Genomic DNA, 24,520 nt, shown 5'->3' on the forward strand with positions numbered 1-24,520 from the left:
AAAATTATTCATCCTGCTTATTCTTTATTCGAATTCAAAATAATCAGTTTCACTGTGTCATCTTTGCACATGTACATAGCATGTGTTTGTTTATAGTCACACCTTCTCTTCTTCTCCCCGCACTGGTCGCCATCTTCCCTCCAAATTGTCCTCCTTCTACTTTCAGCCCATGTTTTTAAACCTGTGGGGAAGCCTAGGATGTTTACTTTTCCCAGTCTGCTTTGCCATACTTGTTTAAAAAAAAAAATAACTCTAGAAGATAAGAACCTTCAAGTATTCTGATATTAATTATATAACATCCTAGACCCTCTCATGCTTTTTTAAAGTTGTTTTTTATTAGATAATAAAAAGTACGTGATTCTCTGCATCTGCTTTGATCCCCTGTTGGGTGGAGCCTTTCAGGGGACCTCTATGATATGCTCCTGTCCGGTTCCCTCTCTTCCACTGCTTCTGGTATCTATCCTGTTTGCCATTCTGAATGAGAATCAAGCATCCTCCCTAGGGTCCTCCTTGTTGTTTAGCTTCTTTAGGTCTGTAGATTTTAGTGTGGTTATATGTATTATATGGCTAATATCTGCTTATAAGTGAGCATATACTATGTGTGTCTTTCTGGTTGATCTTTTCTAGTTCCATCCATTTGCCAGAAAATTTCATGATTTCCTTGTTTTTATATCCCGGTTGTAGCCCCTTCCCTCATCTCCTCCCAATCTTACTCTCCCTCCTTGAGTAGGATTTAATAGCTGAGTAGTATTCCATTGCCTAAATGTACCACAATTTCTGTATCCATTCCTCCATTGAGGGACATGTAGGTTGTTTCCAGATATTGGTGATTACAAATAAAGAGTGCAGGGAGTCTTATGGAAGAAGGGGAGGGTAGAAGAACCCAGGGGGGACAGGAGCTCCACAATATCAACAAAGCCAAAAATTCTGGGCCTAGGGGGGCCTGCATAGACTGATGTGCCATTCAAGGACCATGCATGAAGAGGACATAGACCCCCTGATCAGATGTAGCCCATAGGCAGCTCAGTCTCCATATGAGTCCCCAAGTAAGGAAAGCAGGTGCTGTCTCTGACATGATCTCAGTTGCCTGCTCTTTGATCACTTCCTCCTGGCTGTGCAGCCTTACCAGAACACAGAGGAAGAGGATCCAAATAGTCCTAATGAGACTTGATAAGCTAGGGTCAAATGGGAGGAGAGGAGGGCTCCCTCTTTCAGTGGACTAGGGGAAGGGTAAAGGGGGTAAAGAGGGAGGTAGGATGAGACCAGGAGGAGATGAGGGAGGGGGCTACAATCAGAATAGAAAATGAATAAACTGTAAAAAGTAAAAATAAAAAAGGAAAGAAAAGAACAATAGCAATTAAAAACAAAAAAGTAAATCATTCTACCTTTTATTAATCAGGAAGACTACACATTCTATGCATCTCACGAAGAAGCAGTTCATTAAAAGAGAACCAAATAGATATACATAAACCATATGCATAATAGGGGGAGAGAGGAAGGAGGAAAGGGCAGAAGAAGAGCGGGATGGAGGGAGGAAAAGAAAGAGAGAGGAAGGAAGGAAGGAAGGAAGGAAGGAAGGAAGGAAGGAAGGAAGGAAGGAAGGAAGGAAGGAAGGAAGGAAGGAAACAGATTCTTAATTTAGTAATCAAGTGTTTCCAACATCACTCTAGAACATCGAGGCATAACCTCTGCTACTCAATGAAGGAGAAGAAGTTAACTTATCGCCACACACAATCTTTTGTACTATCTCACGTCCTGCTCAGAACAACCTGTCGATACAGAGGCCGCCATGCCCTCAATTGGCAGACTAGCAAAAGAAAGTAAGTTTAGCCAATTGCCTTGAGGTGGCCCAGACTCTGAACTGTGGAGCCAAAACGGGGAAGCATGTCCAGCAGTCTGGTGTATATGGAAAGGCTGTAAGGACTCCCGGCCACCCCAGCACACCTGTCTAATTAAGTAAGTATCTTCCCTGAGTGTTAGCTCCAGTCTTTGATGTCATTTTATTCAAAGACGGTGCTTGTGTTTGCCCTGCCCACACTTTGGCATGGTGTGCTGGTGAGAGGAAGAAGGACGCTATGAAATTAGATATGACTACTGTAAAGGATTTAATAACAGCCATGACTGCAGAGAAAGAAGGAACCTGAGTCATTTTCTGCCTTAAAGAACGTGTGGGTTGGGAAACAGCTGAGGTTAAACTAAGTCTGGGGCTCATCGTAATTCAGCACCATGGGCAGAAAAGAGGGGCCGTAAAACTGAAATATGAGACAGACAAGAGATAAAGGGAAAAGAAGGAAAATGCTTAACTCCCAGGTTCCTCCACAGGAATTTGAAACTGTCGAGCGTTTTATGCACCCTTTCATTCAGGGCTATTTATCTTCCTTCTGCCATCTGGACTCCTCCTGCAGAAAAGCCATGCTCGCTCACACTTGACAGTGCCAGCCCCTTCCTCCAAGGGATTCAAACCTGTTTGTTTAGCTTCTATTGTGGTGTCTGTATGTCACACCATTTCTCTGAGAAGCATTTGACAGGCATGACCACTTCTTTCTGGCAGAGGAAGCTGTACCTTGGACCAAGAGAGCCCAGCACCAGGCTCAACTGCATGACAGTTATGAAAGCAAACACTATCTCAGGGAGACTTTCCAATCCATGAAGCGGAGACTCTGAGGAAAGCTCATTAGAGTCGACGTTCTTCTCAGAGTTGGAGAAACAGCAATGGAGCGACCACCCCCCATAAAACAGTCTCAAGAGCATTGTGAAGCAGGGGTACCTTATAATCAGACAGTAGTGTATGTTGTGCAATACACATTGAAGACAAACATGGAAATGTCACAGTGTGGAATAGTGTATGATATCAATATTCTAAATAAATTAGAAATACATTCAACCTATTGTTACTCCAAACTGCACAGTTGTAAGAATACACCCATCCACATACTAGAATCATTAATTGGAGTTAATGAGTTTTTTTTTTAAAAAAAAAAAAAGACATAAATTTGAGAGGGAGAAAGAGAGAATAGGGCTGTCTAAAAAGAGTTGAAACTAAGTAGCAGGGTATGTGTATACATATATAAAACTTTTTAAGAATAAATAAACAACACTTTAAAAGGATATAGGCATATCAATTTAGAAGTTTTTCAAGTATTCACATGCATTTCCACAATTGCTGTGATGAAGGCACTCTGTGACCTTCAACTCTGTAACTTTTGCCAGGTCACTCTGTCTAAATGACAGAACTTTACATTTCTAGCAGGCTTGCGAAACTATTTCAGAGACAAATCCATATTTCCCAAAGTAATAGTCTATTTGTGTTTTATTAGGAAAAGAGAACAACTTGTCTGCTATTTCCAAAGAAAAGACTTCTTCTGTTTCAGAAGGTCATCCTCCTCAGTGTAATGGAAAGAAGTAACAAAGAACTGGTAGGTTAGTGGTTAGGAGCACAGCTTCTCTTCCAGAGAACCCCGGTTTGATTCTCAGCACACACCTGGTGGCTCACAACTGTCTGCAATTACAGTCCCAGAAGACCCAGTGTCCTCTTCTGGCTTCTCTAGGCATCAGGCATGCATCTGAGGCATGCATCTGCAGACAAAAAATAAAAATCCATAAAATGAAATAATAGTAAACACTGTTAAAGTCCCACCTAAGTATTGTACAAAGAATAGACTATCTACCTAAGCTCTCAGATCAAGCAAAGGAGCCACTGTGGTTATCATGGGGTGATGGCCATCATAGGTGACAGATACCTTAACTCCCATCAATTCCTGGGAAGGTCTATGAAGGCTAGGGGAGCCTACATTGAATAGTGCATTGCTGAAAATGCTCAAAAGTCAATTAAGCTCGGGAAATTTTAGGCTAAGGAAGAAAGGAAACAGTCCTTCAGCAAAGTGCTTCCAAGACAGTTTGACCTGTTCATGAATGTTATAGAATTCCCAGAGTACTAGGAAAATGGATAGAATTTTCCAAATGAATGCTTAGATGTTCTGTTAACACAGAGAAGTCTTCTCAGATGAGCTTCTGGGAGATGAATGCCCGTGATCCAAAAAGAACGAAGGTTTCTTGAAGTCTGTACTTAACAATATATATGATAGCAGATGATGAGTCACATATTCATTGGCAAAAAGTATATAGAGCAAAAGACAAGACCTGAGAGGACTTTTTCTTTTCACCTAACCTAATCTATTTAAGGTTCTTAAATGCTTATACCTCCCTTCCAGCCACTGACCAGAGGTAGGGAAGAAAGAAGGTTATTAGGTAAAGGAGGTTGTAGACCTTTTTAGACATAGTCCTTTGGGATGAGTCCAGTCTTCGTTGTCCAGATACAAGCAGTCCAGGCCAAAGGCCAAAACCAGGCAGCAACATGAATCAACATGGTTTAGAAGATGGGAACAAGTCATCGAAAGCCACAGTTTCTGTGGTTGATAGTGTTGGTTGATGTTTCAGGTGAAAATAGTATATTTTAACAAGAAGTAGTTTAACTGTGAGAACAGCTTCAAAGACCATAACTATACTTTGAAATCATCTGAAATTGACTAAAAGGTTCAGGAAATTGAAGCCCTTAATACAGAGGGTGCATTGGGCCTACTTTTGTAAAAACCCACTAGACTAAAGGCTTCTTTGAAGACATATCTCTGAGTGCATCCAAAAATGGCAGGACATGGCTCATGATAAAGTAATGTGAGGCAAATTATTCTTTTCGGGAGACCAACCAAAGCACAATCATGCCTTAACTTAATCATGCCTTCCTCCTTAAACTTACTTCCAGGTTAAGGTTTAAAATTTTATATCTATATTATATGGCTCACTATGGAAATGAACAACAGCTGTGTTTGAATGTGTCTCCAAAAAGTTCATATTTGAAACTTCACCCTTAACTTATGTGTTGTTGGTGTTTCAGGGCAGGATCTGTGTGAGGTGATTAAAATCAGATTACTCAGAAGGGTTTGGAGTTAAAAATGTCCCCAAAGAATCACAAGTAGAAGATATGGTCCCGGTATAAAAATACTTAGTGTCTTAGTTAGGGTTTCTATTGTTGTGATAAAATGCCATGACCAAAGCAACTTGAGTAAGGAAGAATTTATTTTGTATTACAGGAAGTCAAGGCAGGAACCTACAGGCATGGATTAATGCAGAGTCCATGGCTGAGTGCTGCTTACTGCTCTGCTAATAACTTGCTCATCCTGCTTTCTTATCCCATCCAGACCACCCACCCTGAGTTGGCACTGTCTACAATTGGCTGGGTGCTCCCACATCAATCATTAATTAAGAAAATGACCCACAGGTTTGACTACAGGCTAATCTTATAGATGCTCTTTCTCAATTATAATTTGCTCTTTTCAAATAAACCTGGCTTTATTGAATCGGTTTTTAAAAAGAAAGCAAGGACACTCAAAGATGGAGACCAGAGAGAAATGACTGGATCATAAGGACTCCCCAATCAATTAATCAATTGATGGGTTCATGGGTTCAGGGGATACTGAGAGGTGATAGATATTAAGGAGGTAAGAAAAGTAAGTGCTGGGAAGAATCCCTTTGGGAACTATACCTTGACCCTAGCCCTTTCTCCATTCTCTCCTGCTTAGTCTCATATGCCAATCGCTTCCATAGTCATGGTGTCCTGCCTCATCACCAGTCAAAAAGCTGTGGCGCCCACCAACAATAACCTGACACGATGCTCCCAAATACATCTTTCTTCCTTTGAATGGATTTTCTCATGAGGTCAGTGAGACGGGGCCCTCCTGCTGAGATTAGCGGTCCTTTAAGAAGAGACAGCACCCAAGCTTGCACGATGTCTGAATTAGCTCTGACTGTCAACTTGACGCAAGTTAACGTCACTTAAGAAGAAAGTCTCTTTTAGAAAAACGTTTAGATCAGACTGGCCTGTGGGCATTTCTGTGGGAGGTGGTCCTGATTAGTAAATTGATGTAGGATGGTTTAGCCTACTGTGGGCAACGCTGATCTCTGGGAGGGTATTCCTGGGCTGTGTAAGAAAGCTGGCTAAGCATGAGCCAGAGAACAAGCCAGCAAGCACAGCTTCTCCGTGTTTTCTGTTTCAGGGTCCTGCCCTGACTTGTTTCTGTGGTAGACTGTGAGCTGGAAGCGTAAGCCAAATAAACCCTTTCCTGCCCTAAGTTCTTTTTGGTCGGAGTGTTTTATCACACCTCAGAAGTGAAAGCACGCTTCCACTTTCTTGCCATGTGGTAGATAATGGCATTCGATGATTGGGCATGAAGGCCCTCCCCAGAGCCACGCCTTATCTTTGGATTCACCAGTCTCAAGAACTGTGAGCCAAATACATCTGTTGTTGGTATGTTAGTCAATGTGGTGTGTTCTGTGATAGCAATGTAAAATGAACTAAGACATCAAGCATGCGGCAATGCATATCATTGTTAGCAGAAAACAACTGTGTATTCAGATAGTCAACTCAAATTGTTATTTAGAAAAGAGTAAACAGAAATAATTCTCTCACAGAAATGTATCTGTTCTGATGTAACTTCTTTCTAATGTTCCTTTTCATAGTTATATTTAACTATGGTAATTTGGACTTTTCCACAAAGAATCACTAAATGCCTGGGAGTGTTTATAAAATAACAGCAAGACAACTAATGCCTTCAGACTTGGAAAAGACTTTAGGAGCAACACATTTTCTAGTCGTAGCACCTATGATGCCAAGGATGAAAGGACTAGAAAATGAATCAGATACAGTCTAGAAAAAGATCCCTGTGCCCAGAATATTAGGTCCTTGTGGAGCTCCTGTCCTCTCCAGGTCATATGGATATAACCTTGAACCCCTGCTCGGATTGTAGCCCATTGTAGCTCAGAATCCAAGTGGGTTCCCTAGTAAGGGGAACAGGGACTATTTCTGACATGAACTCAATGGCTGGCTCTTTGACACCCACCCCCCTGAGGGAGGAGCAGCCTTGCTAAGCCACAGAGGTGGACATTGCAGTCAGTCCTGAAGAAACCTGATAAGCTAGGGTCAGATGGAAGGGGAGGAGATCTCCCCTATCTGTGGACTTGGAAAGGGGCATGGGAGGAGATGAGGGACGGAGGGTGGGATTGGGAGGCAATAAAGGAGCAGGCTACAGCTGGGATACAAAGTTAATAAACTGTAACTAATATTTTAAAAATAAAATAAAATAAGAAAATGAATCAGAGAAGGTCTCATGAAGAGCTCTGTCACAGAGACCTCATCATCCTTCAATCATAATTAGTGACTGGCTTTAATGTCTTCCTCATAGAAGGAAACAGCAATATGCCACCTCTGTGTTAAAGGTGAGTCTACCTCCCCCTGTATTTTCTTTGTTCTAGTCTGAAAAAAGAAAGTTGTGTGGTTATAGTACCATCATTGCTGCATATTTAGGTCTTCAATAACCCCACTTTCCTCTTATTCTGAAACAGGATCCCACACAGTCCAGGTGGGCCTCCAGCTGACTAAAGCTGAGGCTAAGAGCAAAGTCCTGCTCCTTGAGCTTTTGAAACCTCCTGGAAAACCAGCATCATATTAACTGTGTGTATGCCTCCACCATAGCATCTTAGGTGGTGGTGACGCTGGGGTCCTGGGTGTATTAGACCAGCGCAATACCCACTGAACCACGTCCACAGCACCAAGAACTACAAATCTAAATCCATTAACCACACATGGAAGACACCTTCAGGGCTCAACAGTCTGAATTTTGTATGTTGTGACTGATTCTGGCAGCACCTTCTGCGGTACTTTGCGCCTATAATTTGATATGCTTTCAGAAAGAAGGACAATGCCAGAAATAGGAGTGGTGCTATGAAGGAAAACTAGATCCTTCTTTACTCGTATGCTTAAAAGATACTCGTTGACCACAGCATTGGAACAAAGCAGTGAGTGAAGTACAGTCCCTACCAACCTATTGCTTTTAAAGGACTAAAACAAGCCAACACAGGCGTGATGAGCTCACTGTGCTGGTGTGCGCCTGCAACCCCAGTGCTCAGGAAGATGAAGCAGGAGGATATGCTCAAAGCCATCCTCTGCTGTGGCCAGCCTAAGCAACCCAAGACTGTGTCTCAAAGAAAGTATGAAAAAATGACAAGGGGATGAGTATGCTAGCTACCCCAATTTGCTCACTACACAAAAATATGCATATGTAAAAACATTGCACTGTGCCCCACAACTATATACAAGTATTAGACATTAATAAAAATGAAAACAAATGAAGTAGCCAGGAGAAGAAAGGTGAGTAGCATTCCAATCAAACAGAAACATATCGAGCAATACATTAAAATATGATGCCAGTTTCTAGGAACATGAATCATAATTTAATGCTTCTTACAAATAAGACAGAAAGATGGGAGGGTGGGAGGGAGAAAGGACAGGAGAAATAGGAAGGAAGCAGTCAGGTTATTATATTTGGCCCGAAAATAATAGTGAGGACACCGATGTCATGTGATAACAGAGCCTCAAAGCCATGTGTCAATACTGGGCCTTTGTCCTGAGGATAAAGAAAACATTTTTTTTAAGTAAGGAAAAGAATATATGATTTGAATTTTATTTTGTCCCTCTGACTCATAACAAAGTTTAACTGCAGAGAAGGTTGCCAGCCTGTGTCCAGGGTACATAAACCCAGGAGGCCTTGAGCTACAGGCAACTAAGGAATGCTGAAGGTGAGCGAAGAACATGCCAACCAGCTATCCAATACCAAATGCTCAGCCCCAAAAACATATACATACAAGTAACATTGTAGTGAGTGAACTGAGCAGTTGAATTTATAAGCTGAGGTAGAGCATGTAGCAGAAATTAGTGGAAGAAGAGGCCACAAACTTGAAAGAGAGCAAGGCGGGTAATATGGAAAGGTTTGGATCGAGGCAAGGGAATAGGGAAATGGCATAAATCATTATAATCTCAAACAGTACAAATAAAAAAAATGTACTTTTTGGGGAAAAAAAAAAGGTTGCCAGCTTCCTGTCATTGCTGACCTTTTCCACTAACCAGTGACACAAAAAGCTCTGTGTCACCACTGACAGGCTCTTTGCAAGTCCTCTGGGTGACTTAATGGACACCATGATAAAAACCTCCTCTTCTACAGTGTCTGCAATTATATTAGGCACAAAGGGCCTTTCGTTTTGCAATACGCAGTTCCCAGTCCAAACATTCCCGAGAGGATGGTTTGAGGAAGGAGAGGGAAGAGGACTGCGCTGCGTGACGGTGTGCCGCAGATGAGAAAGAAAATGTTTAGTGGAGGTGTCACAGCACGCTCCAGCTACCTCCCAGTTTCACACAAAGCCCATCCTGGAGCCTTTAACTGTACGGGCTTCTCCAGCTTAGAAGAAAGAAACAGCAGTGGTGGTGCAAGAACCAAAATTACCTTGGCAAACCAAAGCCCTCATCTCTTCAAACACCTGGGGTATGTTTTCTTTCATCTCTTTTCCTGTTTGCTTCCTTTTGGAGTTGAAACACTTTCATTGCCTGTGAAATTACATTGTTCTAAACACTATAAAACACATTTCTGCCCAAAAGTAAAATTAATAAGCCAACTTTCATAAGCATTAATGGTTGGAGTGTTTTCTTCAACTTCTTATTGTTTCTAATGGATACATAAAAATAATGTAGAGAGCCCTCCAAGGGAGAATTAAATAAGTCACTTAGACTTTCCCCAGTTATTATGTATCCTATGAAATAATTTCTCTTTAGCAGGCTCTGACTTATGGTGGTATGTTCACATGCGTCGGGACCCCTGAAAGTTCCCTAAAAGTCTGAAACTACAAAAATGTTCTCTCAGGGCAGAGTGATCTATTTGATACATGATTAGTTAAACCAGGATCTGTTTAAAATGAGCTACAGGCACTTCAAGCAATCAATCATTTGTTCTTTACAGTTGAGCAAGTAGCATCTGGATTTGGCAACAGACTCAGGCTGCTTCAGTACCGTGGACAGAGCCTCGCTCTCCCTTCTGCCTCCATACACACGTGCCCTTAATTTAAACTCCATGGAGAATGCAGAAACTCATTAGCATGTCTGTGCTGAGTTGCTATGAATCAGAGAAGTTACTCGCCTAGATTTGTAAATAATAAATCCTTATTTCTTTTGTTTCAGAAGAGAAACCGAGAATTGAGTCAAACCTGCTAAATAAGGAAGAAAACATGTATACTCTACTGAAAATATAACTAATATCTTCATAGATGATATGAGGATATTTATAGATACTGTAAGCCCACTGAGTTTCTCTTCTCTGCTTACTGTCACACTATCATAAACTATTTTACATTTTTGTAAATTATTTTACACTTACTGTACATTATTTTACATTTTTAATGTGTGTGCATGCAGGTGAACAAAAAGTTCATCTGTGTGTCTGTCTATCGTTCTGTCTGATTGTCTGAGTCTTTGTATCTGTGTTTGTGTTTGAACATCATTCTCAGGAATGCCATCCACTTCCTTTGAGACAGAATTTTTCAGCGGCATGGAGCCCTCCAATTAGATAGACTAACAGGCCAGTGAGCTCCAGGGATCCTATCTCCACTTCCAGAGGGCTGGGATCAGAGAGACTTGCCTCTGGGCCCAGCATTTTTACATAGGTGCTAGGGATTAACCTTCTATATTTATGCTTGTGAGGGAAAGTTTACCATTTGAATTGTCTCCCTAGCCCTTGCTTATGTATATTAATTGGGATTTCAACACATCTTTTTCTATTTATTTATTTATTTAATCACTTTACATCCTGATCTTGGCCCCCTCCCCCCTCTCCTCCCAATCTCATCTCACACCCACATGCCCCTCCTCTCATTTTCCTCTCTCCTTCCTCCCAGAGGAGGGAAGGCCCCCAAGTAGTACCAATCCACCCTGGCATCCTAAGCACATCCTCTCCCGGTGGGGAGTGACAAGGCAGCTCAGCTAGGGGAAAGTGACTCAGTGGCAGGTAAGAGTCAGAGGCAGCCACAACTCCTATGGTGATGACCAAGCCCCACATCTGCTACATATGTGTTGGGGGTCCACATTCAATCCAGGCATGCTCTTAGTTTGGTGGTTCAGCCCTGTGGACCCAGGCTGATTAGTCTGTAGGTCTTCTTGTGGTATTCTTGACCTCTCCGTCTTCCTCCATCCTTCCTCCCACTCCTCCACAGCATCCCAAACTCTGCCCGTTGCTTGGCCTTGGAAGTCTGTCCACATCAGCTGCCAGATGAAGTCTCTCAGAAGACAGTAATGTTAAATTCCTGTCTGCAAACATCTTAACCTATGTAGTTAAAAGTACTGTGGTTACAACTCCACATTTGGCTAAGGCTGAGGATCGGGCTTGCTTCCATGTATGTGGACCTATCTGCATTGCCCACGTGGCACGCTGGGGTTGGCTACCCAGAGGCTATTTAAGCTGTGGGCTGGCTTTCCCCAGGGTCCGATGATTGTTCAAGGTTCCTGAATAAACTGCATTGAAAAAAAAAAAAAGTACTGTGGTTAATGTAGAAGGACCTCTTTCAACTTGGTCAATTATATATTTTATCAAACCTTAAAACTCAGTGAGTTCTCGGCCTCAAGACCTCTGCCAAGAGCTCTTAAGTAGCCAGTGAAATGGCTCAACAGGTTAAAGGCCTTGCTGCCAGGATTGATGACCTGAGTGAGCTCAGTCTTCTAAACTCACATTGTATAGGGGAAGACTCCCACAAGATGTCCTCTGACTTTTATATATGCACTATGTCATCCATGCCCACACACATGCACACACGCACACATGAAATAAACCAGTAAAAATTTAATAAAAAATTTTAAAAACTCTAAGGCAAATCCCAGGTTATGCTCATAAACCTATATTCCATGTGATATGAAAATGGATCCTAGTAGAGAACCTGCCTCTATTATTCTGCTACACGAACATAGTGTTAAACTGACTCCTCATGACTTGTTGCTTCAGCTATGTATTAATGCACTGCTCAACCTCATAAGAGAGGATTTCCTTTTCAGTAGACAGTAATTAACACAGAGACCCACAACTGATCAGCCTGTCAGTGTGTTCAGTCTCAAATGGGACGTCTGCAGCACACTCTCTCCACCCAAGGTTCTGGGTTCATTGTGGAAGAGGCGATGAAAACAATTGTGGAAGAGGTGATGAAAAAAAAATTGTAAGAGCCAGGGCAGGATATGACCGCAAGAAAATAGAGTTTTCCTGACACGAAAGAGATGATGTAGATATGAACTCATAGTGTTTGTGACACCATGCAGAAGACCCATACATGCTCCAGCCAGAGAAAATTCCAACATAAAGGGAAGGGTAAGCATGAAGTCCCACCCTTATCTGAGGAAATTGATAGCTAAGGAAAGAGGGAAAGTCAGTTGTCTCTAAGGGTATGGCTTCTGGTGGGTCAATCCTGCTCCTACAGATGGGCCCACACCAAGGAGTGTATGGACAGCACAAATTGGCTATTTTTAAAAGAATTTATAAATTTTAAGAAGAGAAAAGTGAGGGGCCCTGGTATCTTTGGGGAAACAAAGGGAGCAGTGAGGTTAAATATGATCAAAATACACTGCATTGAAACTCTCAGATGATTAATTAAAACATTATTAGAAAAAGACAAAAGAAAAATCCTAGAGATTGTTTTCTTAGGGCTGGAGAGGTGGCTTGGTGGCTAAGAGCGTTTGCCATTCTTCCAGAGGACCCGGGCCAGTTCTCAGAGTGCACGCCAGGCAGCTCACAGCCACTTGCGACTCCAGAGGGATCCAATGACTCTCACATCCATGGCCACCACATGCACATCAACACGCGCAGACATTTGCACATAAACGTAATTCAGGACAATAAAAACATTGTCCTCTATTTTAAAGACTGCTTTCCCACACCGGCTGCCTGTGATACTAAGAGAGTAAACCAACCCAAAAAGTATTTTTATATTCACCCATTCTGAAAGAAGAGAAAGAATACAGGCTTAAAAATCTCCACCAATAATCCTTAGTAACCTAAGTATGTCTCAGAATTCAAACTTCTTTTATGTTTTGTACAAATGGAATCATGTAGCTTGTCTAGAGCTGCTTGTTAGCTAAAAATGTTAGCTCTGGATATTTCATCCTTCCACATTCCCGGTTCTGGTATGAAGGTGTGCACCATCATGCCTCATTTATGCTGGGAGATTGAACCCAGTGCTTCATGCATGTGAGGGCAAGCATTCTTCCAGCTGAGCTACCCCCTCCCCAGGCACTATTACACACTTTAGAAAAAATCAAATTGTGCATTTCATAGCACCCTTAAAAGCACTGAGTTATCACAAATAATTGAACACATTTCTATTTATGCACCAAGATCTACTATAAGTCACATTGGCTGGGACAAAGGCCACCAGTAGCTTCACAAGATTGGGGGAAATTTCAGATGAAACCATATCAGACAGAAGGTTCCCAGGAACCAGGTAGGTCCCAAGAAAACAGTCTTTCTGATCTTTGGATTTCCAGATTGTGAATACGAGACTGTGGTGCTAGATTTATTGAGCAGGAGGCATTCTGCATACATTAAAATTTAATCTTTACGCTAAAGCTCTGAGGAACGTTTTATTAGTTCCATTTCATACATGAGCAAATATAAGCTCAAAGAAATTAAAGAACATGAGTAAGGTTATGCATGAGTGAGGAGGTAACCAAGGATCGAAGCAAGCCTCTCTGCTTCTTCCTGCCTATAGCTCCAGCTCCTGTTCCTCCTTCCCAAAAGAACACCACTGTGGCATGACTTCTGTCTCTATTCCATCAAGTACATAGATTAGAAAAAAACAAATGCAACATTATTCTCACAGCCAAAACAAACTGGTAACTGGAGACTGCTGAACCTTCCAGAATGTGGCTATGGCAGGGAATTTTACCTTGTTGGTTTTAGGCACTAGAGGTAAGCTCAGCCCCTAACAGCCCACCACCTTGATGCCTCTGCTGTAAGAGCACCTTCCTTTCTGCTTCCACCCTGTCCTGACTGTTACCTCCCAGTCATCAATTGATGGAACTCATAAGCCTCCATTCACTACAGCTGGCAAGAAAAGAATGAGCAACATTTCGCAGAGTAGGCCCCCTTCTGATTTTTCCCACTGTTTTGACTGATAGAGAATCTTTAAGAATCTGAGAGGTGGAACAGGCTTTGTGTATCATCCAGTCAAACCATCTCTAAGTTCATAAAGGTTTAAAGACCTGATTCATATTTATGTATCACTTTCTAGGCCTTCCATTTCATTCATTTATAACTAAGAGAAAAATAAACCAAGAAAACTAAATGTGTCTTCAAAACAGCAAACAACACACCCCAACACCAACACCATCACTGCCACCACCCAGCAGAGGCAGAGTCTGGGGAACTACAAGGAAACTAAGAGGTGATCTGGAATCTACCCTGCCAAGCAATATGCAAACAACATGCCAATCTGCAGCAGTCTGACATCAGGCTTTACAGATTTACACGACTTTACAGATCACCAGGCATTCTTTCAAAGAAGCCAACTTGCTGGGTATGGTGGTACATCTCTGCCATCCCATGTCTCGAGAGACTGAGGCATAAGGAATGTCACATGTTCATGGCCAGCTGGAGCTATAGAGCAAGACCTTGCCTCAAAGAGTTGTTTAAAAGGAGCCAATATGTCATGTATGGGCATCGATTTTATTTGCAGCACTGGCTTATTCAGTGACACTTTCATCCTGAGAATGATGCTATCCCCAAAATTGGCCGTCTGTTTGGCCAAGATAAGTTCCACACTGCTAACCTATGTTAAAGACAGATGGAACTATGCAAAACAAACAAAAGCCTTGCTCTGAGATGTGTCAGTGTGTTAGACAGTAATGACTCTGACCCCATGGGTAAGTCGGCCAAAAGACAGCAGATTAGAAAAATTATTCCATACAAAACAGTGGTGGAGAGTCTCATTTCTGCCACTTATCAAATCATCATGACCTTGGGCAGCTTATTTATGTATAATTTCAAAATTGTGTATATTGAATATATATTACTCTTGAGGAGAGAAAACAAATTTGTTGGCCAGTTTCTTTAAATGCCTTTATATCTAAGGCTGAGTTATGCTTTACACACATGTAAGAGTATCCAGAGGTCATGGAAAACCAATGCAAAGGGGGAAACTATCACAGAGAAAGGGCATGAGCTAACACTGCCCCTAATACATCTGTCATTGCTGTGTTGCAGTTTCCTCATATTTCCTCATCAGAATACCTGCCAGCAAGGTGACTATGAGATTTGTACTGTTTTTTTTTTCTTAAATTCGTCCTTTTGCTTAGTGTCAAGTACATATTTTAAAATAACATTAGCTACTGTTTTTACTATAGGTTTAATGATCTTATGTTATGTTTAAATCCTAATCCAAATCAGTTTATAATGGTAAGTAGGAACAATATTGTATTTTTTGCAATCTATGGATTTACTTTCCTGAACACACTAAGCCCCAACTCTCTCCTCCTGTAGAACACACCATCTGTTAACTTTGGATTCAACTGAATTGAAACAGCCTGTATGCAGGTAAAATACAGGATGTCTACTCAGGAGGAACCCAGACACCAAAGAAAGCCCAATCTGGTGCTTGAGAATAACTTGGCAGGTTAAAAAATCATATAGGGAAGGAAAGGCTACAGACAAAAACACTTTAGTGCATAGATGTGTGATAAAGTCATTAAAGAACAGGGACAAGAATAAAGTGATGACAATATTGGAGGTGATGATGCTGATGATGACAGTGGCGATGATACCAGTAGTGGTTATGAGGCTGATGACGACAGTGATGGTGGTGGTGATAATGCTGATGATGACTGATGGTGATGGTGGTGGTGGTGCTAATAATGTCACTGATGTAACCATTCCTGTTCCCAGTGATTTAGATAAAGCATTTCCCGAAACAAGAATGGTCTATCAAAATCCTTTGCAGTTCAACCTTAAAACGGAAGTGTGAGCCAACCTGATTTTATTCAGTGATGGTCATTCATTCTGAAGTGTTTGATTCAGGGACAACTTTGGATTGTTTCCAGTTTAAGTATAGTCCCCAGCTCTGGTGAAACAAAATTTGAGGATAAAATAAGGTTTTATTAACAACAATGAGTATATATTTGCATGACATCACAGAGCTGATGGATATGTCTTCCGTGTATGTAGAAGACAGAATAGAGAGGTTTACTTTGAATGGCCATCACTGAAAATGAAGGGCCACTGCAAGCCCTAAGTTTCTATTGCATGAGTGAAAAAAGGGAGCCCCTTTAGGGGAACTGCAGCCACAAGGGAACACTGCTAGCTAGGATCAGTTACCTGGGAATAAATTAGGAAAGGACTCCTGTCTATACAGATGAGTACAGTTTGATCACATGGCTCCGTGAATAAGGCACAGAGGTAGCTCTCTCTTGACTCTTGGTTAGGGGCCCTCATGAAAGGGACTATATGAACAACACATGCAGAGACCACAGGTGGGAAATCCAGTTGCCTTGGAAATTTGAGTCATCCTAGAAGCATGATGCCATGTAACAGTGTTCTGACAGCAAGTGCTGACAAATACATTCTGAGATACAAACCCTCTGGAGGACAGAGACATTGGTCATTTCTTAGCCCTTCACTTAGTGTCAGAGGCAGTGACTACCCGAAGTTCATGAGGAAAACTGAGACCCAGAAAAAGTAAGGATAGTGTCTCAAAAAGGCTGGCAGCCTGTTCAATGTAGGCTTTAGTTAAATGCCTAATGTGTGTCATCAAAATTAACTTGTAGAAACCTGGGATTGTTATTAAAGCTACATGGAACCAAAGAAAGCCAAGACCTTGCACAGTTTCTAAAGTCTAAGAAGGCACTGTGTATAAAACAAGTTAAGAGAATTTTTTAAAAATTTATCTCTCTCTCTCTCTCTCTCTCTCTCTCTCTCTCTCTCTCTCTCTCTCTGTGTGCACATGTGTGTGTCTGTGATGATGATGATGGTGATGATGATGATTAAATTTCTTCTGGCATACTACAGTATTTCTGATGTTCTTTGGCTTTTCACAACAGAATTGTTGTCATCCTCTGGCTGTCATTTCTAAAGAGCAGAGGCTTCACCATTCTTGGTTGAGAGTCAGAAATCCTCTCCTGAACTGGCCTCTCCTACAATGTGAAAAGCAGCTTCTATGACTTGAGTCACAGGATTCCAGGAGGTTTTGTCACCAAGAGCATCTCCCCGATCTTAATCTTAAATGTCATTATTAACATTTTATTCCTTCCAGGTGAATAGTTTTTCCTCCCCCATGTTCTAGCAAAGATCATACAGCATATTCCCCCTACATACCTGCACAGTGTCTTCTTTGAGTCTCCTAAAATCTGCTCAGATGTCGGCGATTAATTCTGCCCAAGACCAAACAATCAAGCAGGTATTTAAAATGTGGTGCTTCTGTGTGCCTTTCAGATACTAGAGCACGTTAACTTCCAGATGTTTCCCAGACATGTTCTAGAACTAAAATTCTTAGAAAATGCTATAATGGAACCAGTGAGTTTGTAAAGCAAGATCTATGTTTTCAGCTAGAACTTAACTGATAGAAAAGGGTTACCTGCCCTGCAGGAAATGTACACAGAGAAGCACAAAAGTGGTGGAGGAAGATGGGGTGCCTACAGGCAGCTGCCTTACTATAACTGACTTCAGTTTGTGAAGATTATAGCATGGAGAGTCATTCTTGTTAGAGATGGGAGCATGGTGGGATCAAGTCCTCTAGGAAGAAGCAAACACGTTTCTACAGAATGGTCTTGGTAACATCACAGTAAAAAAAAAAAAAAATAAAAGGCATTAGCATTAAGAAGTCTATTTTAATAAAAAGGGAATTGACTCTGGAGCTGGGGCTGACTTTGGAAGCCAAGGCTCTGAGCAGTTAACTAACTTATTCAGAAGAGCATAGAATCACTATGTCTCAAGACAGCATGGAAACCACAGATATAAAATAAGGATCGCCAAATACACCTTGAAAGGTGATGCTGAGAATCATTTATGCGTTCATGCATTGAAAGTGCCTAAGCCACAGGGTCTTTTCTGAGATACACACTCAACCAAAGACCATGAGAGGATAAAACCTAGAACCTCTACTTGGATGTGACCCGTGATAGCTCAGTAATCAATTGGTTTCCCATAGTAAGGGGAACAAGGACTATTGCTAACAGGAACTCAATGACTGGCTCTTTGACCTCCCAACCTCCCAAGGGAGGAGCAGTACTGTTAGGCCACAGAGGAGGACTTTGCAGCCAGTCCTGAAAATATCTGACAAAATGGAGTCATATGAAAGGGGAGGAGGTCCTCCCCTATCAGTGGACTTGGAAAGGGGCAGGGAGGAGATGAGGGAGGGATGGTGGGATTGGGGAGAGAATGAGGGATACAGCCGGGATACAGAATTAGCAAAATGTAACTAAAAGAAAGTGCCTAAGCAGTGCCTGTCTTATCAGAGGATCTCCTCAGTAGGAGATTAGCTCCTAGACCACATGGTATGCTTTCCAGGCATCACCATTTTATCATTTACTGCATTTTGGGTCCTGTAGAAAGCTGCCTCCAAAAATAAGAAGAGAACATTTATAATCTGAATATATTAGAGTTTCATAAAGCACAATGAAGCATGCAAGGGTTTCTATCAAAAATTATAAATAAGCCACTACACATGTATTATGCAGTCAATTCTCAATTATTCATGCAAGGCAGGAAAACAGACCGGGATAGCCCAAATGAGGAAATGATTCAAAAAAGTTCTTAGATTTGCCTTGACATTTGCATTGAACTCACATGTATATGACATCTGGGAAGTTTCTAAATGTACTCTGGATGGGGAATCCTAACTAGCACAACAGATTCCCTACACAATCGCCAAACAGACCCTCAATGGATCCGGTCCAAAAGGAACAGCACAAGCCAAGCTTCACACACTCAGAGGGACAGCTTTGGTGCTGTCGTGTTTATTTATGTGTCTGTTCTTTCGGTGTTGTCCGTGAACAGTCAGTACAAATAAAGAGCCTATACACCAGAGTCACCACAGATAAAACAAAACTTGGGTAATTAGGTAATGGAGTTTGAGTGTGTTGATCTCTTGGCAGTAGTTTACAGTATGGTTTTCAGGATGACAGAAAGGCTGGTGGTAGACGTGGCTCTAGGAAAAACAGCTCTGTGAAGCACTCGAGATAAGGGTTGAACTAGTAATCAGAGCTCAAAAAAAAAGCGTTTGATTCACTTTTGTGGAGACCAACTCTGGAGCTGTGTATTGGAGCTCCTAGACACTGCAGCTTAGCATTTTCCTTGGCTCTACAGACAAAGTTAAGCTTCTGCTGGCTTGCAGAGGCGGGAGGAAGGGAGGGATTGGGACTGGAGGAGGGAGAGAACCACAGGAGGGATACAAAGTGAATAAAGTGTCATTAATAAAGAATTTTTTAAAAAAAAAAGGAACCTCAAAAAATAATTGAAACAATAATGGTTGTGAATTTTCCTCTAAATCCCACCAGACACCAAGCCACTAGTCCAAGAAACTTACAGAAAAAAGGTAAAAGAGGATTCATGCCATATGGAGGAGGAGGAAGTAATGTCATTTTCAGGAAAATGAGTCAGCATATTAAGGGAATTAAGCCAGACTCCAGAAAATGTCTCTGGTTCTCACATTTGTAGTTCCAATACATGAAATCATGTACACATATATGACATACTAGAAGCAAAACTCTCTAGAGGAACAAATTGAGGCTAATGATAGGGAATGGAGAAGAAATATGCTCAACATAAATCCACAATTGTATAAGAATGTCCTTATACAACACAGTACCACACATAACGGGTATATGCGATGAAACTTTAAAAATAATAACTATTTTTTTCAATGCAGTTTATTCAGGAACCTTGAACAATCATCTGACCCTGGGGAAAAGCCAGCCCACAGCTTTAGTAGACTCTGGGTAGCCAACCCCAGCGTGCCACGTGGGCAATGCAGATAGGTCCACATACATGGAAGCAAGCCAGATCCTCGGCCTTAGCCAAATGTGGAGTTGTTCGTGACAGAGAGCACTCACCCTCGGGAAGGTGGAAGGCGGAGATGTACAAAAAGGAATTAATGTTCAACTAAAAGGAGGCTTGATGGTGTTCAATCAGAGGATTGACCTCGTGCAGGAGCAAATTGATACCCTATGGCAAATCGCTCAACTTGGCTGTCAATGAAAATATGCTGGACTTTGAGTCACTAGCATACAACATGAGAATTTTTCCTGTGATGCAAATCTGTCTAAACAATTGTCTAGCTATATTTTAGGTAATTGGACTGGAGAATTCGATACTACGATGGAGCAGCTGAGAGTGGCCATTGTCACAGTAAATTCTACCAGAGTGGACGCAGGACTAGCCACAGGATTACCATCATGGATTGCTGCAGCCATGAATCATCTGAAGGAATGGGCGAGCATGGGAGCGTTAGCAGGCCTTCTGGTGTTGGTCTCCTTGGTTTGCTTGTGGTATATATGCAAGATTAGAGTCTCACAACAGCGTAATGCAGCCATGACCATTCAGGCCTTTACAGCCATTGACGCAGGACAGTCTCCCCAAGCATGGTTGGCTACCATAAAAAGCTAAAATGTTACGCTCAGGATGTGAGGCTAAGCCCTGCACTCAGGGTCAGCCACTTTCGACCCAGAGAAGAGCATGTCTGATTGCATGCGGGTTGATGCCCCAGGTCCCGCCTCTGAGAGAAAGGTATCGGACGGGTCTGATGCTCTTTGGGTGGATAACACCTAAATGAACATCGGTACAAAGTCCCAATTTATTTCTAATATCAGAGATCAGACCTCTACTCTTGCCTGATGCGTCTAAAACAAAAAGGGGGAACTGTAGAGAGCTGCGTAAAATAATAAATTTTAAAAGAACTACTAATGCCCTTAATTGCTCCATCTTGCTATCTGCACCCCTACATATGTAATTTCATCGTTCTTGAGTTATTTCTCTACCCCAATAAAACTGACTATAGCCTAGCTTTGAATGTGGCAGCAGAGAGGTGGCCTAATGAAGCCTGGCAGCTTCCACATCTGCCCAGAATCTTGATCCATAGCTATATGAAAAAGCCTGGCCAACCTAAGTTGGATGATAATCTGTAAGGAGCATGGAAAAGCTGTCTCCACTGAAACAATCCTGACTAGCCAGCTGCAAGGTTGCCTAGAAGTTGACTTAAGATAAATGAATTTAATGTAGACTAAAAGCATCAACTAGCTAGAACAAGCACAAATTTTCAACCAACAGAACTAAAAGCCAAAGAAATGATTATTGAGCCATGTGTTTTGGAATAATTTGTTACTCAGCAAAACTGACTTAAATATACACCATCCCAAGAAAAGATAATTGGAAAACAAACTTCAACACACAGCAGAAAGGAGCCTGAGTGTGGATAGCTTCTGAAGGTGGGCCGAGGGATTCGGAGGCACAGAATCACCTCAGGAGCCTCCCAGCAGTGTTTCTCCTCACCGTGCAGCAGCTCTTGATCTTCTGAAGTCCCCATACTTTTGCTAATGTCTCAGTGAAACATTGTGGTGCTTTTACCAAGAGATAACTCTATCATCTCTGATAAAGGGATTTCAGCCGACTCAATTATGGTGCATGGTTTGGAGAGCTCAGAGAAGGACAGGTCTGACTGGACACGTGAGTTGTGCACACTGAGACCTGTTCTTTCATGCCTTAGCTTCAACAATTTCTGAGAAATGTTTAAGTCCAGAAATAGTTTTGGAAATTAACCTACAAAGACCAAACTGTTTCCATCTTAACTTGAATCCTTATCTGTGGATTCCTTTCAAAAGAATGAAATTGAGTTTGACGACAGCAGCATTTCAGAAAGCCATATGTAAAAGCAATTGAATTCTATATTGTAGAGACAATTTTAAAAAGAGCTACCATAAGACTGACCACCTTTTAGAGGTGACAGCTATATAAATTACATCACAGTGTCCCTTGTTCTTTAAATATTACTCAGGAGTCATAGAGAATGCCGGGCTTGAGTCAGACAAAGACCAGAGCAGCTGATTGTTGCAAAGTGGAAGCTATGAGTAGCATGGGAGAAAAGGTTAAAGTTTACTTTGCTGGGGGAGAAAAGTTTGAGAGAGAGTTTAGAATGTGGCAAGATCTCAAAAGGACCAGTTTGGGCTTGAGAATACAGGTGCATGTAGATGGAATAGGGTCCCTGGAGCAGATATCAATTCAGTCAAAAGTTATGGCTTGGCCACTTCTAGTTCTTAAAATTGAAAAGAAAGGGGAAACTGACTGAAAACGTAAAACATAAAAATATAAACACATGAAACTCTTTGGTTTTGAGGAGGTAGTACTGTAACCTTTTCCCCTAAGGACGGGACTTGGGGCGTTGATCCCCTCCTGGCATTAAACCTCACTGAGTGACAGAAGCAGTCATTTCCAATGGTGGCTGCAACGTTCTAGCCCCCTCTGGTCTTTCCCAGAGAAGCACTCACACTGGTAGCTCTCAAATAAAAGCGTTTTGATGGGAAGGGGAGTCACTGGAGAAGCTGTATAGTGAATATTGGGCTCTCGAAGGCATGGGGACAATAGGCATTTGACTTTGCAGTGGCTTGCTCGCTGCTCATCTTTCATCCGAGCACCAGGTCTCACCTGCTCTCTGTGAGTTAATGTATCGTAAGAGCTCTCTGCTCAGGCAGACCGAATGAAAAGAGCCGTCCCCTCTTGACAGCCATTCTTCTCCGCCTCACAAGCCTCTGCCACTGTTCTTTTGGCTTCCTCTGATGCATGTGGGCTTGATTTTCAGGGGGAATGGAGAAGTGCCATGTTATGAAAATATCCCTCACACATCCAGAATGCTGGGGTGCAATAACACATCACAGCCAGTCAATTCTGGTGGTTGTTTTTGCCTCTGTGGTTCAATCCCAGAGAAAATAAGGCCAAGAGATGGACAGTGGTTCCTCCATCAGGCTTGCCACCCTAGCAGAAGCACAGTACAGATCTGACCCGGCACTGAAGGCAAACAGCATGTCCATAAGAAGCAAGCCAACAGGGATGTCACCTTAAAGACCACTGTTGCAAAGTATCACACTGCTCCTCCATTCACAAATCACAGTGTTCTCTGAGGACTGGGGTGTAGCCCAGTAGTAAGAGCTCTTGCCTAAAATGAGAGGGACATCGGAAGAGGGAGAAAACAGGGTACAGGATAGGAGCCTATCACAAAGGGCCTCTGAAAGACTCCACCCAGCAGGTATCAAAACATATGCTGAGATTCATAGCCAAACTTTGGGCAGAGTGCAGGGAATCTTATGAAAGAATGGGGAGATAGAAAGACCTGGAGGGAACAGGAGCTCCACAAGGAGAGCAACAAAACCAAAAAATCTGGACACAGGGTCTTTTCTGAAACTGATACTACAAACAAGGACCATGCATAAAGATAACTTAGAACCCCTGCACAGAAGTAGCCCATGGAAGCTCAGTGTCCAAAAGGGTTCTTCAGTAATAGGAACAGGGACCGTCTCTGACATGAACTAATGGGCTGGCTCTTTGATCATCTCCTCCTGAGTGCGGAGCAGCCTTACCAGTCCACAGAGGAAGACAAAGAAGCAGTCTTGATGAGACCTGATAGACTAGGATCAGATGGAAGGGGAGGAGGACCTCTCCTATCATTGGACTGGGGAAGGGGCATAGGAGGAGAAGAGGGAGGGAGGATAGGATTGGGAAGGGATGGGAAAGGGGGCTACAGTTGGGATACAAAGTGAATAAACTGTAATTAATTTAAAAAAAGAGCTCTTGCCTAGCATGAGACTCTGAGAAGGGAGGGAGAGAGGGAGAGAAAAAAGATACAGGGAGAAAGAAAGAAAACAAGATGGAGGGAAGCATGGACAGATGGACAAACAGACAGATGGAGGATATGCTTCTTCCCTATCCAACTCACCCCCATGAAAACGCTGTGCCTTTACCCTGCTGGGATGCTGGATTCCCATCACTTATTACTTGATGAATTTTCCCCCAGAAGACTTGAGAATGTGTCGCCATAAAAGACAGCTAAAGAGGAGCTGATCTCACATGTACGTTTTTCTGAATCCAACAGGAAGGCCCATGGAAACGAGTCTCCTTAGGGACATTTTCTCGGCAGTGAAATTGAAGACAGTAATTCAAGCCTGTGCTTACCTTCTGAGGCAAGCCACATGGGCACAGTAACTGAACTGGGTATGGCAGGTGTGGGTTTTGAGTTGGAGATGAAATTCGGCAGCTGTGACAGGTATTATTTTTAATCCAAAATCTTGTTCTTTGACTACATGTCTTAAACTCTCTTTGCTGTGATCCCATACTACAAAAGTCAGGAGCAATTTTCTGGAGCCCTTCTCCTCATGTGTTGCATACTGCCTGACCTCTGCTCCTCTATGCAAAAGCTGCCGCTATTTAGTACTTGCTGTATACTTTGCACATCTAGAAGCTTTATGTGTAGTGCCTCATTCAATCCAAAAAACTCCAAATAGCATGTAAAATGGCATAGATCTATTCATGGTATTATGATCCACTTCCTATAGACCCTTGAAAAACAAAGTGAATAAATTGTAATAAATTTTTTTTAAAAAATTTAAAACACCAAACAAAAATAAACAAAAAAAAAG

General features: G+C 42.1%; 1 long non-coding RNA gene across 3 annotated transcripts in view; it reads right to left on the minus strand.

Moving 5' to 3' along the window:
• Window positions 1–2,639: 2,639 nt before the first annotated feature.
• LOC132648995 (uncharacterized) overlaps window positions 2,640–24,520 on the minus strand; it is a 60,217-nt gene continuing 38,336 nt past the window's right edge. For 2 of the 3 annotated variants that reach the window (XR_009587378.1, XR_009587376.1), the window contains exon 9: window positions 2,640–3,576. This is a non-coding gene — a long non-coding RNA (uncharacterized LOC132648995). Of the gene's footprint in view, window positions 3,577–10,740; window positions 11,384–24,520 lie in introns of those variants that run through there. The other variant, XR_009587377.1, reaches the window with a different exon arrangement.

The sequence above is a fragment of the Meriones unguiculatus genome, chromosome 18, assembly GCF_030254825.1.
Source record: "Meriones unguiculatus strain TT.TT164.6M chromosome 18, Bangor_MerUng_6.1, whole genome shotgun sequence".
Lineage (NCBI taxonomy): Eukaryota > Metazoa > Chordata > Mammalia > Rodentia > Muridae > Meriones > Meriones unguiculatus.